Source organism: Anser brachyrhynchus (assembly GCF_964034855.1).
Source record: "Anser brachyrhynchus genome assembly, chromosome: Z".
Taxonomy (NCBI): Eukaryota; Metazoa; Chordata; class Aves; order Anseriformes; family Anatidae; genus Anser; species Anser brachyrhynchus.
This window is the reverse complement of record NC_137697.1, coordinates 9,139,169-9,155,767: the sequence shown is the minus strand read 5'-3', so window position 1 is coordinate 9,155,767 and position 16,599 is coordinate 9,139,169. Positions and strand designations below refer to the sequence as shown.

General features: G+C 41.5%; 1 long non-coding RNA gene across 1 annotated transcript in view; it reads left to right on the top strand.

Annotated features, from left to right (window-relative positions):
- The window catches only part of LOC308185138, a 210,939-nt gene that overhangs the window by 165,940 nt on the left and 28,400 nt on the right, over positions 1 to 16,599 (top strand). The gene's annotated exons all lie outside the window — the stretch shown is intronic.

Genomic DNA, 16,599 nt, shown 5'->3' with positions numbered 1-16,599 from the left:
AGAAGATGCTCCTATCAGGATGCTGCATGGGAACAAACCCTGGTTTTCCACAGATGTGCATTGACTTTTCTGTTTTGTTTCCCATTCTTTTCCCAATAAGTCTTTTCAGGTGTTGGATGGGGAAGTCATCAGAAATATGACTTCAGAGATGGCATGTTGCATCCTTTTGGCAATCCCCTTTGTTAGACACTAAACATTTTGCCAAATGTTAGGTACGGATCTAATGCCAATTTTATCAGTCAATACAAGATATCTTCTGTCAGATGAAATAAGATCTCATCTTACTGCTGTGAATGCATGTGTGAAGCAGCAGTGGAGTCAGAAGGTATGGCCCCAAGGCTGTGCCACTGTGTGGTACCAACAGACATCCACTGCACAGAGCTGCCCATTTACAAAGACCCAAAGTGTCCAGGTTTGAGGCAGCCATCTGCTTAGGGACAGATCTTGGGTCTCGTTGTTCACTGTAAAATTACCAAAGGGATCCTGCCTTCTGGGAGCTACACAGAGGGCTGCCTTAAATCAAAAAGGATCATAGACGAAGATCTGGCCCTTCCTGAGAACAGTAATTTCTGGAGGAAGGCACACGGGAGTAGCCCAAGGACAAAGGGTGACCAAGGGTGGCTGCAAACAGGGAGTTCAGGGACTGCAAAAATGTGGCACAGGCAATCCCTCCAATCTGTGATGATAAGTGCAAAAGTGTTTCTATCAAAACAGGAAACAAGTGGGTAAATGTAAAAATGTACATAAAAGAGAAAGTTCTTGTGGCTCCTGTATGGACCGGGGGCCTACCACAATGAAGTAATAAAGATGCCCTAAGGGGCAGGTGTTTGGGAAGAGTGTCTCACAGCAGTATTTTCTGGTGTTTATATAAGAGATCAAATTCTGTTAATGGTGAATTGTTTCCTATCAGGGATATCTGGTTTCATTTCATCTGCAAGTGGGAACCTCATTTAAAAACTCACAGTAAGTCAGCAATAACAAGGCATTTTTGCAAGGAGTATGAAAACCTCCCTTTCTTATTCTGACAACTAGTGGAACAACATTTGGAATAGTTAAAAAATAACTCCTAAAACTTGGAATCTGTTCCATTAATCTGTTAAGAAAATCTTGGTAATACATTAGGCTGATTTCTTAGTGTTGGTAATATGTGACTATTATAGGACAATGCACATAAGTCTCAGTAGTAGACTGCAATTTATATTTGACTGTGAGTCCGTACATTACATGTTAGTATGAATCCATGAAGCACCTCTGTGTCCTGATATCTCTTTGGCTAGCTGCTCTGGGGAGATGGCTTTATCCCAGCTGATCCCATTGAATGTTTACCTATGTTTTTGGAATAGGTGTGATATTGGCCATGTTTAATGTAAACGAATCCCTCATAGGTTTTCACTACATGACATCAGCGATGCTTGTTTTTGGATAAGGTGAAATAATGAACAGCCTAAAACTGTCTCCACAACCCCATTATCTGAAAGATAAACAGAAACTAGCAGGAGTGCCCAGAATCAAAGGTCACAGTGATGCTATTTTATCTAGGACAAGAAAGTTCTTTCAAAGTTTCATGTATGGGATTAATTTACCCATCTCATGATAAAACATAAATCTCCTTTATCTTCTTTGACGCTGTCTAACTATAGACTCAAAATCACACCATGTGAAGATTTTTGAGCAAATATGGTAAAGCCTCTCTTAAAAACAAAGGTAATCCCTCTGAGTCCGCATGGTCTCAGTCATGTTTATTCATCTCTTCCAGTGTTATAACTCAATAAATACTGCTATGGCTTAGCTAGGACAGCCACTAAATGTATAGTTTTATGGCTGAGTCTGCTCTCTGGCGCTCATTTAATCATGTGTTTTATTGTCAGCTCTTCTCAAACTGTCAAACGTTGTTCCTTATGAAAGAGAGACCTGCTTTCTGTAACACACATCCCCCCTAGTCCCACTTATCATTTAGTACTATTGCCTTTCTTTTCTCTAGGCTGTTGATGACATTTATGGCTGTTTTTTTTCCCAAGAAATAACGTTGTTGGTTTTTTTAAACAGGGCCTCTTTTTCACTTTTTAGTGCTTTGGCTCAATAATTTCTCACACACTAGAAATGGCCCAGCTGATGTGTTGATCTTTATATTCATCCCCATCCAAGAGTCGTAAGCAGCAGTGAAAACACACCGTGTGTGCTGGCTGTGCCTTACTTCGGGAGGCCCCGTGGAAAATCCCGTTCTGGCTCTGCTCAGTGACACCACAGCAGAGGCCACGCATGCCGGTGCTCGGGCCTGGCCTCTGCCACCCCTCCCTGGGAATGGACACTGTGACCAGGGCAAGGCGGTGGAAAAACACACGTTTGCCCATGGTCTCATTCAGTAGAAATCTACTTTTCATGTGAACATGATAGAAACTACCAGTGGCTTGGCACTGTGCATTGGTGGTGTGTAAATATGTGGTGGCCTCTGCAGTTCCCGTGCCTTACTGACACCATAGGGCTACCTGTGTCCTTAGGCAGCTTTGTCCCAAGAGCAGTGAGAGGATTAGGGGCAGAGATACACTTCAGTAGGTACCAACCTCATTGAGACCTACAGGGACTCACAGAGGCAACAGTTACAAGTAGAATCCAGGCAAATAATCTCCTGCTTGGACTTTTAAACATCTCCACATACATATATTTAAAACCAATAGTAAAGATGGACTATTTTCCTACATTTTTCAGGCTCAGCATTTTGTTTCTCCACCAGAAAATGCTGACTTAGCAAAATGGAAAGGTTTTGTTGTAACTCACACATCCACCACTTCCTATGGCAATGGATGAGGGGAGCTGCAGCCTACCTCTCCTGCGTCGGACTAAATGGCAAAGCTGAACCAGAGCGCTCTGGCGCTGCAGAGATGAAATGTTCCCTACCAGGTGTTGAAAGAGATCCTCAGCTGTCCCCTCCTGCCACTTTACCTGTGGCCCACACCCCCTCTTTGCCCTGTGTCCAGCTCCCCAGGCACAAGCCTCACAGGCCACAGTTGCCACTGGGTTGTCACCAGTCAGCCCAGGACCCTCTAGCAGTGCCAGAGGAATGGCTCATTGACAATGCCAGATTAGTTTCCAGGTCCAGACAGGTAGTTCAGCCTCCCCTCTGCTGAGCAGACACCTCTAGAGCAAAGCTGTGCTCCACCAAATTAGTATGTTGTCAGATTAGTATCCTCCACAGGCAATGCAGTGTCACAGGAGCAGAGGAGAGCAAGATGCCCGGCCCCTTGTAGGAGCTATCCTGTTTCATCTTCTGATGAAATATTTAAATGCAGAAAGGTTTTGGAAGCTCTTCTGTTAGTAAAAAGTGTCATTTTTCAGTCCAATACTGGTCTGCAAGTAGATTATGTCCATTCTGACATGTTCTGTGATCTCAGCACAAGTTCCATGCCAACTAATGAATGTTAATCAGGGCATGCATATTCACACTTTCTGAGACTAGGTGAAACAAATAACAAAGCAGAAAAAAAGCCAGTCCTTCTCACAGCAAACCATTAATAGAACAATGATGAAGGAAGATAACAGCTCTCACATCATCCGCTTAAGCAGAAGAATATAATTTGAAAAGAGAGTCCTAACACTGTGTCAAGCTGTACAATTTTAATCTCATTGCCCATGCGCTTTGTAAGTGTACAAGAAGTATGTGGCTGTTCCCCAAAAGCCTGACCCGCTCCAGGCTCCCTGTGTTGCCAAGAACTGCTGAAACCACTCAGCAAGCAGGACCAATAAGGACGCAGTGAGAAAGCAGAAAGGTGTTTGGAGCTGGGAGGCTGGGCTGCAATATCACCATTTCCATCCAACTAAAGAAAACTTGCTTTTTGAAATCTTACAGAGAGCAATAAATGTGTGTTTCCTGACCTCAGCAGGGGTCTGGCTGAGAGGAGCCCATTTCAGTTGCCGAAGCCATGCACATCAGCTCTGTGGACTTGCCAGCTCCCTCTGCAAGATGGCCTGTAACGTGTACACATAATATCTGGCAATAATAATACAGAGAAAATGAAAAATGCTTCTCATTCATTGCAAACAAATGGGTACAGTGCAATCCCAAGCAAACTTTCCTGAAGCTAGCAGCCTTCTGGATTGAAAAAGAAGCAAGTGAAAAGGGAGTGAAGGGGCCTGGGGGACCCTTGACAGGAAATGCATGGGAACTGTTACTTCAAAGAAGGGATCAGACATCTAGGAAAAGAGAAAGTTTTCACATGCAGCCTTTTCTTTTTGCTCTGGAAGAGCAGAGTTATGCCCATGACCAGCATGGGCACTTGCAATGCCACTTGTGTGCTGCCCAGACTGTGCTGTGCAAACAGCGGCCAGCAGCATTGCCCTGCTCCCAGTGCAGACACTTGTTGCTCGTCTACAAGTTATCCCCAAAGCAATCACTTCTGGCATATAATAGCCCAGAGACTCTGCAGGTCTGGGCACCTTCAGAGAAATAAACAGTTTTTCACTCGCTTCTACTCTAGGTTTCTTCCTTTTAGAGTCTTTATCTGTCAGGACCTGTGATACCAGCACTTGAGGTTATTTAGAAGAACAAACCCACGTTCAGCTGAGACTGAAGCAGTATTCCCTGTGGATGTGCTGGCATGGCAGCCCAAAGTTCACCTGAACATCATTGCTCTGGCTCAAAGTACCAGAGCCCTGAAACAAGCAGCTGCTGGCAGTGCTCTGAGCTGCCTAGCCACACACAGTTTGAGAAACACAACCTGGCCGCCTCTCTGTCCAGGATTTTACCTCATAGTCCTCCTTGTTCCTTTCTGATACAAAATTGGCAGCCACCCAAGAAAAATGTTCAGCAAACCAGGTGGAGAAATGTATGGCATCTATACCACTTCTAAGTGTGAAAAAGATAGAGCAGGCAATGTAAAAGAGCAAATAAAACAAGAAGTATGGTAGGATCTTTGATTTGGATTATTTCTAGTGTGAAAGCTAAGGAACATTGTTATGTGTGGATAAAATACAGTTCCCCTTTTACTTCTGGCATACATGTATTTATTTATACACATCAAAGAAGTTCATGAATTGTCTTGACTATAGGACCTCAACACAAACATAACCAATTTCATAGTCAACATACAAAATGCTAAAATCAATAGCTAACCTGATCTCTTCAAACCAATCGCACACCAATAGATCCATTGTAGCAATTCCATTGTCGATGGTTTAAGAGCTATAAAGCTGCTTTCCTGAAGTTTTACGTGGAATAACAGTTGGCGGCAACGTCACCTGGGTCTAGCCAGGGTGGGAGACCTTTGGCTGGAAGCTGTTTTGCTTTCCCTTGTAAAAGCTCTGTTGTGTTTACTTCACTAAAGTTTAACTTGGCTATGATTTCATGACTACTGAATTCACACTGTCCCCAGCCAAGCCATAGAATAGCTAAAGACTCAATAAAGATGAGTGACATCATTAACCCAATACAGTAGCTATTCAGATGTACGCTGTGGTCTCCTTACATAATCACCTAATTTTAGCTACTGAGTGAACAACATACAGTACCACAGTGTATTATGAGCTCTGAATAACTGTCAAATATCCAGATGCTTTTTTCAAGGTTATTTTATTTTCCTGGTTTAAAATTATTTCCCTACGCAAATCTCAAGGTGTTATTTTCCCTTCAGCAAGCCCTCTCTTCAAAATACGTTGAAGGCTTCTGCTGCTCCTGATCATCTTGACACATCATTACCTGGCCATCACAGTTGTAATAGCGCTCGTGGCACTCATGTACAGCACAGGATCTTGGGATCTTATAATAGCTGCAAATAAGAACAGACCTAAGAAAGCAGTAAGGTGATACAAGCCATAATTCTAGCACCAGACACACACATGCTCAAGTAAAACCACCTGGTTTGCTAAAAGTAGCTGTTTCTTGAAGTTTGAGAAAACATTGATTAATATACTTTTTAGCCAGAAACATTTCTGAGCAAGGACTTCTTTCAGCTACATGCTTCAGCTGAAGTGTCTCCAGGCCCTGTTTCCTGACACCAAGTCACAGCAGACACAGGCAGGTTTGATGCAATTTGTAGGTTCAAACTCCGGATACAAATTAAATGTGCTGGCTTAAAATCACTAGCTGTAGTGTTGGAATGTCCCTCAGATGGATCCCCTTCTTGTGAAAGAGCAAAAAAGGCAGGGCTCTCATTTTGGGAATCCCACATGTGATTTGCAGGCAGGCGCAGTGCCCAACACTACACAACAAGTGCCCCATGCAACCAGGCTCTGTAGATTGTGCCATGGACAAAGACAGCTTAATGACCCTATTTGATCTGGCTAGACTTTCTTAAGCTTTTTTTCTCATATTTTTATGTAAGTATGCTCTAACAATGAAAACCATAGCTTTAAACGTCTCATCATTTCTATGATGTCTTTTGTCTAAATCACTTAAAGCACTAAATCTCTATGTATTACTCAAAAGTGCCTGTGCCTGCAGAAACATATCGAGAAGAGGTTGGATTTCTTTGCAATTACAGAAAAGATTCAAGACTCTCTACAGTGCTTGAATCAAGGCACTTTATTAAGTAACATGCAAAATGAGTGATTACATTGAAAAGCCATCTCCTCTTTTATGATCCCTCAAACCCCAGCTCTGCTAATCCCCCCATCCCCATGCTGGACATTTGGCTTTCTCTCTCTGCATACTCTCCCTCACTGCTGCCCTGAGCCGTTCTCCAGCCGGGAGAGCTGGCAATCAATCCCAGTCCCTTGTGTAATCAACTAGCTCACCTCAGAGATATGCTCACATCGTGCTGGCGCAGACTCACTTCTTCCACTTTGCAGCGCTACGATCTGCAGACAGAACTCTGGCCCAGATTTCTCTATAGTTAAGACAAAACTAGTGTCTTTGTGACAATTTCTGGAAAAACAAACATGCAAAAACCCAAGGCAACATCCTCCGCTGGCTTAAGTGAGTGTAGCTCCTTAGCACTTGTTTCCATTAGCAGAGGTGCTGGCTCCCGAAAGCCGTTTTGCTCTGTGCTGCTGGCACATTTCTGATTGTGTTGTCAGCAGGAGTCAAGCAAACCACGTTAACGTTGGGAGCTGTGTCTGTGCAGCTAGCTACGTATAGCTTTCCACCCCGCAAGCATCTGACCTATGTTAACGACATTGCAGCAGCTAAAATTGCAATGCAACAATAAAATTCTCCGTGTGGTAAAAAACAGCTGTAAAATTCCCCATGAAAAATCCCACTTGATCTATAGATTAAAAACGAAACCGAAGCCCAGCCACTCAGGAATGCCGAGCACCGCAGACGGGAATGCTGATCGTGCTTCGGGACGTGGAGGGCAGCCTGGGATCCCGCTGCGGTGCTGCCTCTCCTCCCCGGCGCTCACAGAACTGCACAAGAGAAAGAGCCAGGCACGACTCCGCACAGCACCCTGTGGGATCACGACCTCCACGCTCATTCTTGCAGGCAGAGGGCCCTGCGTGTTAGATTCCAAGCGTTTTTAATTAAAAGGGACTGGCTGTTGACAGGAACAGCCAAGGATCAGTATCAACAGGGAGGCTGGGTAGTGGGGAGCCAGTGCAGCGTCCTGTGTCCTGAAGAAAGAGGATGTTTTCTCGGCTGTGTGCACAGGACTGAGTGCCAGAGACCACAATGACGCTGGAAAGCACAAGGTGGAATTAAGTGACATGCTGCTCAGGGTACATTTCCAAAGGAGCAATTTCAACAGGAGCTGCCAGTGCAGCATGCCCACCCTCACTGGCATGCAGTTTCTCAAGACAACCAAATGGCTGGTGATGCAGTTACACAGCTCTGCTTGTAATTCAGACAGAAAACCACAGGAGCTGGTTCACAACCATGGGCTAAGAGTATTTTCATTCAAAAAGATGTGTTACAGGCTTCCCAGCTGCAGAAAGAGCCTGGTAAGGAGCACCAAAGGAATACTGAAATAGCTGAACTATACTCTTGATCTGCCACTAATCTGACTTTGATTAACTCTCCCCATCTTGTATTTGTTTCCTCAACCCCGTAGTAATTATTGTTTTCGCATTTAGATTCTTAGAGTAGATACCATCTCTGATCATCAAGCTGAGAGGTATCTAAAGAGAATTTAAAAATAACTTAAACAGAATAAAAGCCCAGACTTAAACAAGGGTTCTTATAGAGCAGCAAAAACGAAAGGCAGTAAGCAATGCAGGGATACTTGGTAGGATTTGATAACTTTTTTTTCTTTCAAGAAAAACATTTAACAATTTACAGAACTGCTTAAAACACAGTTGTTTGCTAAAACAGAGCAGTATGCAAGACTGTAGAATAAGTAATTAAAAGAAATAGACAGAATATATACCCTTGCGATACTTATCTCACAGACCTAAAGGTATTTTTTTTAGTGTAAACATGAGTTGAAATCCAGTAAAAATTAACAAAAGTATCCTACAAATGGACATTTTATGGGGTCTTAACCAAAAAGATTATCACTTCATGAACAGCAAAACCTCTCCCTGCTTTTGGGAATGTGACATGTCACATTCATTGAAATCCTTCTTTCATTGAATTTAATTTCACTGAAAACCTTTTCCCTTTCCAGTACTTAGAGTGTTTGTAAAAAAAAAAAAAAAGATGCAGGGCAACATCTTCCATGGGCAGACAGTGATAGGACAAGGGGGAATGGTTTTAACCTAAAGGAGAGATTTAGATTACATGTTAGGAGGAAATTCTTCACTCAGAGGTGGTGAGGCGCTGGCACAGGTTGCCTGGAGAAGCTGTGGATGCCCCATCCCTGGCAGTGCTCAAGGCCAGGCTGGATGGGGCTTTGGGCAACCTGGTGTGGTGGGAGGTGTCCCTGCCCATGGCAGGGGGCTGGAATTAGGTGGTCATTAAGGTCCCTCCCAACCCAAACCTTTCTGTGATTCTGTGATTCTTCTGTAATCTTTCTTGCATTACAGAATGATGTGTTTATAAAACATTGTGGAAACTTTGAAAGTTGATTCATTGATTTTGTTATGACTACAGGCTGTGATGCATAGGCATCTCAACTAGACACTCATTATCATCAAACAAGAGCCTAGGGAGCCCAACTGCCAGCCCCACTACTTGAGAAGAGGTTTCCAAAATGTGTCATTGCAACAAGATCCTGTAAGCTGGAACTTCAGAGTTAAGAATAACTAGAAATGGATGCCTCAGCACTGGGGAAAATCTCACCAAGACGGTAATTTCTAGCACGATGTCGCTCTTTTTTTTTTTTTCCTTCCATTTTCTTTTTCCATTTTTGTGACTCTCTGGGGAACTCTTGGAACTTTTCTCCATTCTGCAAAGGGTTACCATTGGTGTTTTGGACCCCAGCTGGGGTGATGGAGAGGTCTCTCAGGGTAGAATACTTACCATGGATTCTTCCACTTTGCCCCTTCTCTCACTCTCATTGAGCCAGCTTCGGTTCCTCTAGTCCTCTATGTTTCACATAAGATACTACCCTAAGTAGGATAAATATTCCCCAAGATAACTGCTCATCCACACAATTAATGCAAAGGATCCCACTTTGTGCCAAGCAGATTTTCAGAGAAGAGCCATCCTGACCATTTTTGTCCTCCTCAGCGGCTGTGAGACACAATGTGCAACAGTCCTGCTCCAGGCCTCACTCAAGCTGCTCGCTTGGGAGCAATCCTTTTGGCAAAAGCTCCACATGGAGCTTTATTTGGCTGCCATGTCAGAGGAAATGCAGAAGTGCAAATTGCCATCCAGCAGGTCTGGTGAAGCTGAGAGTGCCCCTACCACAGAGGCAAAAATAATCTGCATTTTAAATTATTGTTTTCCAGATGTATTATTTTGCATTTGTCAGGGTGACTCCTTTTGTTATTTCCTGTTTCTCTTTTTTCAGTGGTGTTTGCAGTATTCATCTGCATCATCTGCTAATTTCATTAACATCCTGTTTAATGATCTCAAAGGGGGTACTTTAAAATATTACATAGAACCGGACATAAAGCCCCCATTCCTGCAGCATCCCACCAGCCACCTCCCACTCAGCCCTGTGCCCTGCTATTCAGCATGACCCGTTTCTTACTCATCTTGAAGACTTATACCGTGTCTTCATGATGTGTCATAATTTTAAAATACTGCTGAATCATTGGTACTTACTTGCTTAGTCAGGGATTGCCACCGGTTTTCCTTTGACTGCTACATTGTGCCTTTAAGGACCGAATGAGATTTCTCTGCGATTTTACAATAATAGCACAGTTTTGCCCCAGTTCTGTGATGCACTAAGTTATGGGGCATGGCTATGGGAAACTTTATTGTTAAAAATTTGCTGGATAATAAACCAAAATCAACAAATTACAGCAGTATGTACTACTGCACCAAGCTCGAAACTTCACTTTCTCCCTAAAATGCCATCACAACAAATCCACATTTTTATTAGTCCATAACTCAGCAGCATCATTAAAATACATATCAAGATATATTTATTCTGTGAAGAATCAAGGAGATCTTACTGTAAAAAGTTACAACAACTTAGAGTCATTGTTGGCAATATTGCTTGCAGAGGCTATTTTGAAGATGCTGATGTCTTTATTTGGAAGATTCTTGATGTTAGCCTCTGCTTAGTCAGGTAATTTCAAATGGAGAGCCAGTTGCAAACTACACACCAATTTCATCACAGAGCAGCCCACTTGCTGATGCCACACATGGTAGTGTTAGAAAATCATGTTTGTTTGGTAAAAGATGTCTTTTATTAGAATCACATGCAAATTCACAAGCTTCCTGAGTTCTGTTGGAGTCTTTCTCTTTCATAACCACTGTGAACTTAGACTTCACCGCACTGAAAAGATGCCACCAAGTAACAAGAGATGCAAACACACCCAACTAGTATAGAAAGGCTGTACTGCTATTTGTGCAGTTTATGTGGGCTAAAGAAGCATGCCAATATACAGTGCCAAATATATATATATATATATATATATATATATATATGGGAAAAGTCTTCATAAAATTAAAATTAAAATTGTTATAGGCACAATTCCTAGCACATTCTCTTCTCACCCACCTGCTGTCTCCCTGGGTACTGACGCTCAAGCTGATGGCTCCAGTCTGAGGGGCAATGGGAAAGACAGGGTGTTGCAGCCAGTGGTTAGCATCCACAGCTCTTTCCCATGAGATGGGTGTTGAAGATGAAGCTTTCTTCCTCACTGTAGAATACCCATAGGATTATTTTTGTACATTTTGCAAGACACACTGACCCTTTGCTCTTCCTTTGTTTCTCTACAGTTCCATGTTATGTCCAGATTTACTATCCATGGCCTGCTTTGTATTAACGACAGTTCATTTTTTTCCCCTCTTTGCTATTCCTAACACCAGCCTACCCTGCTCCCAAGGTTGGGTTCTCTGAATGACTAGAGATCGATCACTGGTGAGTTGCTTCTAGCCCCAGTGTTGGTTGGTGCAGTCTCGTGTACACACCTTCAAAGTCTCTGTCATCCCTTGCCTATACTCCTCTAACTGAGGCTGCACTACAGATTCACATCATCAAGGCAAGTAATGCAGGATGGGATGGACCAGGAATGCAGGTTTCATCAAGCATGAACACTGCAGAAATCAAGATGAAACAGCAAGAGACTATTTCCAGCCTAGAAACAACAGAGCCCCTAAGGATGTGAGAAACAGGGACACGGGGTGGTCACTGGCATGCACATAATACAAGAGAAGAGCAAATAGTGCCTGAAGACAGACTTCCAGAGATGTTCTCTAAAAAATTTCTAGTTCCTTAGCATCTGAGTGCTAAGGAATTCTGCAAACTAATTGTCATCTGCTACCTGCAAGCTACGTGTTTGTGTGCACACCTATGTTCTTAAGCCAAACAATTTATTTGATTCTAGAGGGACTATGAAGTCAGCCACAACACAGTCCCTGTGATCTTGACAAGCATTGGGCTAGAAAAACTAGACAAAAATGATGAATTTCAGTAAAACCTTCTTGATGCCAATACTAGAGCAGATGGTGAGCAGGAAAGCCGTACAACAAGAAACATTGATGCTTCAATCACGCTTAGAGTTTTGGGAACTCAATGGGCGGGCAACAAAATCACCACAGGCAAGGCAACCAGAGATGTCATTGCAGTTTCACAGCTTTTAGCAGGTGGGAATTTTGTAATTCAATCCCAGAGTAAATCAGAGCAGATGGACACCTATAGGTGTATGGTTAGCCCTACTGCTAATTCATAGATTACATAAGGTTATAGCAGATCACATTTTTTATTATATTAGAAAAATTAAAGAAAGGGAGAATTCAGTATCCAAACACCTAACTGGGATAGGCTGGAAATATGTTCAGAATGTGGAGTATTGAAAAGCTGAGAACAAGGACGTCTTGTGGCCTCCCACATCAAACACCGTAAATGTCAGAAGGATTCCTGCTGGACACAAAGTGACAGAGCCATTAAAGAAATCCTGAAACCAAAGGACATGAAGGGAATCCAGCAATTTCTAGGAAAGACAACTGTTTTTCCAAATATTTCTGAGTAGGCTTGCTAGAAAGCTTATGAACCCTTAAGAAAATTAATGCTATATAAAACATTTCCTTCCCATGCATATGGGAAGCCTTATGGATCTGCCACTAACCAGCTATTTCAGTGGCTTAGCTGAATGAGGAGAGAATTCATTAATAACATCCCCTGACAACTGGAAGCTGTAAAAAGCTGCAAGTACTTGGGGATCAAGAGAAAATTCAAAACAAACTTAACAAAATGGAGATACATTCTGAGAAAATGCAACGAAACTCAGTACAAAGGACAAAATGCGATACTGTAAGAATAATACAGAAACACTAGACAGTGAATTGGCTGGGCAGCAACCCTGCAGAAGAGGTTCTGGAGCATGGGGGGGATTAGGACCCGAGCACAAATCAATAATACCAAACTGCAGAGAAAAAAAAAAGAGTGTAGTGAGACATACAAGCACTTTCCATGTTCCAAAAGCACTTTCCAGTAGTTCCAGAAGAGTAGCTTCGTCTGAAACACTGAATACATGGCGGGCAAAACACTTCAAGAAATATGTGGACAATGTGAACACAGCAGAGAAAAACAAAGAAATGGTATGTTAGAAAGCAAAAATTAAGGGAAAATTAAAAAAAAAAAAAAAGAGAGGAGAAGATAGAAAACTTCAAATATAATAAATAGCTACTGTAAAATGGAAGGTCATAAACTGATTTCCATGGCTGCTGGAAATGGGCTGGAAAATAATGGACTTAAATTGCTGCAAGAATATTTTTTCTTAGAGACTATGAAAAATATTGTGGTGCTATGAAGAATCAAAAACTGGAACAGATTGCTTAGGGAGACTGTGGAATCTCTACCATGGTAGCATTTAAAAATCTGATCCAATAACCATGCCAGAACTGGTTCATGTGTATACCTGTAACTTGGGTCAAGGATGGACTACATAATTTCTCAAGCACTCATCTAGTCCAGTTTACCTACTGCGGGTGTTTAGCTGTTGCATCTATTATTTCATCATGCACTGAGGAAAGGCCAGAACCCACAGGAATATCTGTCTGAAAGACTAAAAAAATCTTAAGTACTAGCCCTGACATACAACAGTTCTGCAGAAACACAATGATACCTAAGGTTTAAAAACGAAGGCAAGGGAAGGGGTTTATTGACTATGCTTTCTGCATCAGCCTTCTTTTCAGTTATCTCTTGGAGTAAAAGATGAAAACGCTATCTGACCATCACCCATTAGAAAATATCATAATGTATTGCCAAGCCATTCAAGCAACACTTAGGTTATGGAGATTCCAACAAGGTATTTTAGTATAGGACACTGCTGCCAAGTGGGAGACTGTCAGCATGCCCCATTACCTTCGCATGTAGGAAGGGAAGCCTTTGCAACCAAAGCAGATTTCAACCAGGACTATTTGCTACGTACAGGGAAATATCTTGTGTTTCAGATAGTCTAGACTGCATGAAGCAATTAGTTACTGAGTCCCAGAGGATGGATGAAGCACATATTGTATACAAAATTGTGTTTAAATGAGATTAGCCAAAAATTCTAGCAATTTGAAAACTGATGTAATAAGATGATTTCAAGCTTCAATGCCAGGCAAGCATAAGGACATCTCTGCTGTCCAACTCTCTAACTTTTCATTTATCTGTGTGCATGAGATGGTGCAACAGATGAGAACAGCACAGGGATAACAACAGGGGACAGAATCTCACGTCCTAATCTACCCATGGTAAAAAGTCACAACCAGTTTGCTGATTTTTAATGAGCTGAGCTGTGGGTCTTTCAGCAAGCTCCCATTGCTGAGAGGCAGGCTGGGAGAATACACAGGCATTTAACATGACCAGGAAACAGAAGAGGGATTTTGCAATACTGTTGTGACTAACAGGCCACAATAAAAGACATCAAAATTAACAAATGATTCAGTACTAAATGAGGTTCTGAGATACAGATGTCTCAAGTTAGATGCCCACAGAGTCATCAGAGGTCAAAGAAATTAATGGACAAAGATCCAACCAAGAGGATGCCACTTCTTCTCAACAATGCCACTCATTGCGAAACATTCCACAGGGTCCAGCAGAGATTGAACTGATAGGATAAAGATTCATGGTTTCTCTTCCCAGAAAAAACACTTTTTTAGAGCCCAACAGAGAAATGCAGGCATGGCAAAGAATACCAAACTAAACATGTAATCATAAGCAAAGAGACAGTGACCAGGAACCTCTGATCACAGATTCACGGTTCTCGTTAACGATTGCAAAAACAGAGGCTAAAAAATATAACTAGAGGCTATAAAATATAACCTTCGGTAAATTACAGGTCATAGGAAGTACTTGTGATGAGAGGAATTTAAGCAACCATAAAGCAGTTGCAAACAGTTAAGAGAGAAAGTGCCAGGAAAGAAAGCCTTAGCAATCACCTGACCTGTTGCTGAAGACGTTAAAAGTAAGATATGTAAGCAATTCAAAGGACTACAGAGTCAAAATAAGACTTCTACAGCAACAGCAAAATCATAAACAATGAATGTGAAACTGGGCAACCCACCAAGTGATGGGCTACAAAGATCTGGCAAGAAAAGTCCTGGCCCTAAGGACAGGCGAGTAGTACTGTATGGGTCATCAGCACAAAGGCCAGAAATCGGTGTAAGGAAACATTTAGAAGCTGCACAGAACACGGAAAGAAATGTTCAGGTTTGGGAATGACACCACAGAAGCCATTCTGCTTGCCAAAATGCTAGTGATGATTGTGACACCTCTGTAATGGAGTAAAAGTAAGCAAACAAACAAAAAAAGCCCACCTTGTTTCAGAAATAGTGAAGCAAAAGCCCATCTAGACGCCGGCTACATTAGCACTCGATATGGACACATAAGAGACCAAAATCACAGCTTGGCAGTGACTAAAACCTAGGTCCCAGGTAAAGTTTAAAAGAAAATTAGGTTCATAAAAAAATCAATACAAGTATTGTTTCTAATATTCCAATTTGCATGTAGAGGTGTATCTTTCATACCAAATATTTACTCATGTTGATATTTTGCCTTGGACAGTTCAAAAAGGTGAGTCAGAGTTTGTTATACCAAGTATGGTCAAGCAGACTGTTCATACTCGTTCCTGACCAGATTAACTCTTACGATTAAATAGTTCAATATGAAAAATTGCTTTTAAAAATGCATTAAGATTTGCCTTGTTGGTGAACATGCTGTCTGGATTCAGTGTAAAGACTATAGGAAACAAACGATGCCAGGAGTTGAAGAACAAGGACATGTACAATTTAAGTTAGTTTTAAAACTTTTAAATACATTTCTGCACAGACGTTATTTTACATTTTAGGCTGCTAAAACAGTCACTCAAGACAATTGGGAACTTAATCATTGTAAGTAACAACAACAAACTCTTAGACTAATTCTAACAGAACTTCTGCAAGGCTCATTTGCAGAACTCATTCTTCTAAGAATTAGGAAACAAGATCTAGATGATCTGAATAAATAACATAAGAGAAGAAGCTTCCCTCAAGCTCAGAGAACAGTTGCAGCATTTTTCCTCAACTGCCTTTCCCTCCTGCTCTGTTTCCTACTAGCCACATTGTCTCAGTGAACAATTTCTAACAACAAAAAAAAAAAGATTAACTGTTGTTATTCATCCTAACTCCATGGACATATCAAACCTTTAAAAACATTATTCAAGATTTTACAGAAATTTATTTGAAAATGCTTTATTTTCTAGTGAATTATATGGAAAAAGAAAAGATAAAAAATAGCCTTAAATGAAACAGTGCCATTTGACGTTAATTTGCTGTGGGAAACATTGCACAGTGAGGTCTTCAGCAAGTTGCATTGACAACTGCTGCTTTTCATCTTCTACTTCTTTTTCTCCTCTATTTACTGCTTACCTAGGTATTAAGTCCTTTGTTTTACATATTACAGCTCTAACTGTAAACTAAGCATTTATTTGCTATTCTAGATAAGTATGTACTAAAACATTTTTTTTACAAGGGAAAAAGACAAGTTGTGGATTATTTAGTGAGGTTTTGGGAATGTTACACCAATGCTTACAACACTTTTTGAGGTCAGGTTTATTTTCCCCTAATGTATAGAAATGTTTTTTGAGAAAAAGATAAGTTTGGAAAAAGAAATCATACAATAAAATTGTGATGCAGAACAATGCTGTAAG